Here is a 6,779-nt window from a genome sequence, read left to right on the forward strand (position 1 = left end):
TGGCCAGGGAAGCACTTCAATCTGGTTATTGACGAAGAACCTTTGGACAATGCGAGCCACGTGTGGTCACGCATTATCCTGTTGAAATATGGCTGTGGCCGAGCCCTGAAGGTAAGGAAGGAGAACTGGCTCCAGCACCTCGGATATGTAGCGCCGGCTATTTAAAGTACCGGCAATGCGTACTAGAGGCGTGCGAGAGTAATATCCAATACCGCCCCATACCATAATACCCGGTGCAAGACCAGTGTGGCGGTGCATAATGCAGCTGTCCAGCATCCTCTCTCCACGGTGTCTCCACACTCGAATCCGACCATCGTGGTGCTGCAGACAGAAGCGTGCTCGTCAGTAAAGACAACGTCATTCCATTGTGCCGTCCACATCCGTCTGTCATCACACCATTGGCGACGGAGACGTCTGTGGTTCTGCGTCAATGGTAGACGAAGCAATGGATGTCTTGCGGACAGACCACTCTGCTGTAAACGGCGTCGAATGGTACGCGCAGACACTGGATGATGCGATACAGACGCAATGTGCTGTGCTATGGTTCGGGATGTCACTGAGCGATCCGTCATTGCCATGCGCACAATTTGCGTATCAGCACGTGCAGTGGTGCACAGAGGTGAATGCGATCGACCACGTCGGTCCGTCGTACCCTCCTGCATCCAACGGTCACATATCCGCATTACAGTTGTTTGGTTTCGTCCAACACGACTAGCGATTTCTCTGTATGATAATCCACAATCTCGGTAAGCCACTATCCTTCCTCTGTCGAACTCGGTTACTTGATCAAACGATGTTCGCTGTTGTCTACGAGGCATAACTGATCGTCTTGTCAAACAACCACAAGGTAAACACAGGTACCGAACGTACACTCGTCGAAATCGCCAAGTCTTAAATGGCGCTATGAGGTGGCGCCACAAGCGAGCGTGATGTGCGTCTGCGCTGAAATTCTAATCAGTTGCATATCTCATCGCTGCAAACCCATGGTGTAAATTTCACTTGATTCGGATGCTTCCTTCAGGGTGTTGCATTTACGGTGGCCAGCAGTGTATATCTAAGAGGAATATGTGTGAAATCTTATGGGACTTAACTGCTAAGGTCATCAGTACCTAAGCTTACACGCTACCTAACCTAAATTATCCTAAGGACAAACACACACCCATGCCCGAGGGAGGACTCGAACCTCCGCCGGGATCAGCCGCACAGTCCATGACTGCAGCGCCTGAGACCGCTTGGCTAATCCCGCGCGGCTAGCTATATCTAGCATGGCTCCTTACACACTATAAGAAAAGAAAAAAAGCAACGCACAACGAAGGTATTACCCGAATGATGGGACGGAAATCGGTAGATGTGGTGTATATGTGTAAAACGAATGATTACAATTTCAGAAAAAAAATGGATGATTTATTCAGGAGAAAGCGTTTCACAGACTAAGCAATTCAATAACGCTTTGGTCCACCTCTGCTCCTTTTGCAAACAGTTATTCGGCTTTGCATTGATTGACAGAGTCATTGGATGTCTTCCTACCAAAGGGGTCCTGATGTGGAAAGAAATGGCTCGCCATACCATCACTCCGGGTTGTCGGGCCGAATGGCGGGCGACAACCAGTTTGGTACCCCACCGCTCTCCGGAGCGTCTCCAACGCCTTCGGTCCGGAATCTCATTGACGGAAGAACAACTGTCGTGAGTGATGAGTCCCGCTTCTCACTGAGCCCCGACGACCAGCGTAGGCGGGGGACGCCCTGGACAGAGGCGGGATACTACCAACCCAAATGTCGCCCTCCATACGACTTGAGAACGGAATACACCTAGTCTACCTAATACAGTCAGCGACTAGCTATTATACGAGGGTGAGTCAAATGAAAACCTTAAATTTGTAATAACATATCGAAATTTCTCGCCGTTATCCTGTAAGTTGGTAAGCGTGCTACAAACAGCGTGCAGAATAGCCTGTAGGTGGCCATGCACACATACCGTCGCAGTATCAGTAAAAGATAGCAGCCCCACTTGCGACTTGAACCAGAGAAGAACAGCGTTCTGTTATTCGGTTTTTGCGTAGTGAAGGTGTAAAATTCATCGACGAATGAAGGTTCAGTACGATGATGCATGTGTGTCACAGCAGCAAGTCTACGAATGGAGTGGGAAGTTCGCAAATGGTGTGACTTCAGTGGAAAATGTTCCTCGTACAGGTCAGGCACAACGAGCTGTGACTCCACAGAACATTGCAGCAGTTGAAGCCATAGTGAAGGAATGACATTGCAGCATGGTTACAGGTCAGCACAGCACAGCACATTGTGCATGATGTGCTCCAGTTTCACAAAGTGTCTGTAAGATGGGTGCCACGGCAGCTGACTCCTGAAATGAGGGAACGACTTGTTGATGCTTGTGAAGAAATTCTTCGGTGCTTTGAACGAGAAGGTGATGGCTTCCTTGCAAGAACCGTTACTGGGGACGAAACATGGGTTCACTTCCACCAACCAGGGAAGGTTATGCTGACTCTCTTTTGGGACGAAAAAGGCGTCATTTTGGAGCATTACATGCCTAGAGAGACCACTGTCACCAGTGCATCATACACAGATCTCCTAAAAAATCATCTGCAGCCTGCAATGAAATCAAAGCGACTTAGATTGCTGTCAGCAGTTGTCCTTTTGCAACATGACAATCCAAGGCCCCACACTGCTCGTACAACGGTTGCAACAATCACAGACCTGCATTTTGAGTGTCTTCCTCATCCACCATACTCGCCGGCCGCGGTGGTCGTGCGGTTCTAGGCGCTCCAGTCCGGAGCCGCGCTGCTGCTACGGTCGCAGGTTCGAATCCTGCCTCGGGCGTGGGTGTGTATGATGTCCTTAGGTTAGTTAGATTTAAGTAGTTCTACGTTCTAGGGGACTGATGACCTCAGCTGTTAAGTCCCACAGTGCTTAGAGTCATTTGAACCACCATACTCACCAGACCTTGCCCCAAGTGATTTCCATATATTTGGACCACTCAAAGACGCAATGGGAGGGAAGAAGTTCCGTTCTGATGAAGAGGTACGCCACGCGGTGCATGAGTGGTTGCGCGGACTACGAAAAGAATTTTTTCTAAAGGAATTTATGCACTTTGTAAACGCTGGAGGACTTACATTGAGCGTGGGGGAGATTATGTTGAAAAGTGATACAGCTTTGTACCACTTCTGCACAATAAATAACATTTAAAAAAATATTTAAGGTTTTCATTTGACTCACCCTCGTAATCAGCAAAAAAATTATGTTTGTAAGCGCTGTGAAGTACACGCTAGTCAAAACATAAAAGGTGTCGATGCACCCTGCATACTGTTCAAACTGTATTCACTATTAAGATACAAGAAGAGAAAAGGGGGTGCCACATTGGTGGTATCAAGGGCAATGTTGTGAAGCAACTCGTCTCGAGCATTGACCAAATATTTTGGAGAGTTACATTACAACAAATTACAGTATAGCCGAAGGATGATCATTGTAAATATATGTAATGGCAAAGTATTAGTCATAGAGTACTACTACTACAATAAGTCGTAGCATTATGATGATTCGCACAATCGAGACATTATTCAAATTCAGAGATTATTCTCCAGCTGACAATGTGAGGTGACCGTAGAAAAATAGATACTAGGGCTATTATGACGGGGTGTACATTGCTACGATGTGGTTGTCTTTTCCTTGGTGCGTACTAACGTGGGTTCCATTTCGTGGATGATAAGACCAGATTACAGAGGCTGGTCTGGTGATTCATGTGTGGAGCATGACAACATCACGTGTTTGGGGTGGTCAGCTCGCTCCCTACATGTGTGGGACGTTGCAGGTAGGGTACTGCTGACTTTTATACGGAGCTTGTCCAACAACAATGGGATGCGTTACCACAAGCCGGACTGGACGTCCTGGTCCACTGTGGTGTGGGCAGCGGTCATATGAAGTGCGAGCCACGACATTCTAATAATTTTCCATGTGTTCTAGAGTTGACTAATACATTATTAAGGTGCCAAGTGAAGGATCGAGCTTACGGAATATCGGACAGGATTTGTGAGTTTAATGAAAACTCCCTGGCTTATTAAATTCAACACATCTTTCAAGAAGAGCAACTGTCAGATGTGAAAGTAGCTTCGGGCGTACCCTAAGGGAGAGTTACAACACTGTTGATACTCACAATGGATTAACTTAAATGCATGCAAGGTTCATACTTGGTGCAAGGAATGGCACTTGACCTACAGTGAAAAGAAATGTAACGTAGGTAACGTATTGCGCATAAATAGAAGAAAAGACTCATCACTGTTTTATTGCATTTTAGGCCATCTGTCACAGCACAAGCGTCAGAGAACCCTCCTGATCCCCCACCCTCGCCTCGCCTCACCCAACTTGTTCGGGTGTCTCAACTTTAGAAGGCGAATTAAATTACCAATCTTTTCATGTGAGCAGTATCGTAACCGGAAATTCACTTTGAGCATAAGACTAAACTAGTTGAAATACCATTTTCTCACACTTTCAAAACTGTCGTAGAGTAAAAAAATGCATTGACTTACAGAATTATGGTGGACTTTTTAAATGATTGCAACTTACACATATAACTGGGTGTATATTCGTAAGAAGGTTTTCTTAATTCTGTCAGGATATAGTGTCATACCTACATACCGTATAATGGTTACCCTATGGAATCCGCTTTTACAACCAGAGGTAGCAATCTCTTTACAGGACTAATTAGTGAATGTCTACTAATATGCACCTTTTTCCTCGATAATCTAAAACAACTGTATTTACTGCCAGTTATCGAAATTTGTTAGTAAGATCCGCCGCCAAAAATTACAAAGTGCTCTCTACGTCCTGAGAAAAATGTTCTATCACCACATGAATCATCTACCTAATAATGGCCGTATGGAATGCACATCGACTGCGAAAAAATACTAACACATAACATTACTGGAAACAGTTACGATAGTTCAATATCTTCGGGTATGCGACCAGAGTGACATAAATTCGAAAACATAGAGAAAATTACCTGCGGGAAAAGCAGATGTAAGACTGGGATTCCTTGGAAGCATACTAAGAAAATGAAATCCCCGATGAAGATAGTAGTTTTCAAAACCTTCGTCTGACGATTCATAATAATTTCTCGGTGAATTTCGATTATTACCAAATAGAATTAAAAGAGCAGACAGAGAAAATCTAAAGAAGAGGGGGCATGTTTTGTTCGGAGTGTCACGGAGCTGCTGCTCACTCTCCAGTGGCAAACGCGAAGCGAGTGGCGTCGTGCGTTAGAGTAGAGAGGAGTCCACCGAGAGCGTTGCCATCCAAGAAGGAAGAGTCAAGCAACACATTACTCCCTCCCGCATATCATTCGCAAAATGACCATGACGTTGAGATTACAGAATTTGGAGCTCAGACAGAGGCTTACGACTGTCGTTTTCCGCAACGCGCCATTATTAAATGGAACACGAAACGGGACGTGACAGTTGTACACTCAAATTATTTTCCGCCAAACTCAGTGAAGAATTAACTTGTTGGTTGTAGATGAGATTCAGAAGTAGCAATGTGGATTTGCTGAGAGACTTTCTGGAAATCTGAATCAATAGCGCGTTCGATCAATTTAAGCCCTGTATGCATGTTTTAAAAAAGTGTAACTTATCGTTAAAGTATTTCTGAATATCTTTGTATTCATGTGTTTTTTCTTCTAAGAAAGTCTGTGACAAGAGAATAAATGCGTCCTCGCTTTCGGGGAAAGCGTTCCACCTATCCTGTCTCAGAGGCGCCTGTCGTTTAGCACAAGACAGCTGCAGTGCGTCGTGTGAGATGAATATCTCAGCTCGGCAGCAGCTCTTGTTTGCTCGACGGGGCTGGGCGGCCGCTGCCAGCGGACACGTTCCCAGAATACCTCTGGAGAAACGCCGCGCAGGTAACGAAGACATCCCGTCACTTGTATGACAGCTCAGGAAAACAAGCAGCGCTTCTGGAGGAAAGCTTCCAAGTAGCTGTTCATGATGTTAAACGGCGAAGAAGCGAGACATCTGGTACGTTTTACGACAATTAATTGAATGCCACGTTACAAATCCGAGGCGTCTGCATAAATCATTCTGCAGTGGTACTTTTATTTCACACTAGAGAAACAACTCGTCGTTACAGAAGGGAAGCTACAGATGTGCTTCGGAATTTTCAGCAGCTGTCAACCACAAAAAATGGTTCAAATGGTTCTGAGCACTCTGGGACTTAACCTCTCAGGTCATCGGTCGCCTAGAACTTAGAACTAATTAAACCTAACTAACCTAAGGACATCACACACATCCATGCCCGAGGCAGGATTCGAACCTGAGACCGTAGCGGTCACGCGGTTCCTGACTGTAGCGACTAGAACCGCTCGATCACACCGGCCGGCTGTTAACTACAAAAACCTCTTGTTACAATTATTTTTACAAAAAAAATGGTTCAAATGGCTCTGAGCACTATGCGACTTAACCTCCGAGGTCATCAGTCGCCTAGAACTTAGAACTAATTAAACCTAACTAACCTAAGGACATCACACACATCCATGCCCGAGGCAGGATTCGAACCTGCGACCGTAGCGGTCACGCGGTTCCAGACTGAAGCGCCTAGAACCGCACGGCCACACCGGCCGGCTTATTTTTACATATGAATATGATTATGAAAATGATTCCTTCCAAAAACTGTAAATTTTCATACTGATATCGTAAAAACTTTGACCTTCAAAAAAATCCCATTAGACTAAATCACACATCTGGCGAGCTGAAGCCGCCAGATAAAGTATGGGAATTGCTG

Source organism: Schistocerca americana, chromosome 1 (assembly GCF_021461395.2).
Source record: "Schistocerca americana isolate TAMUIC-IGC-003095 chromosome 1, iqSchAmer2.1, whole genome shotgun sequence".
In the NCBI taxonomy this organism is placed as follows: Eukaryota; Metazoa; Arthropoda; class Insecta; order Orthoptera; family Acrididae; genus Schistocerca; species Schistocerca americana.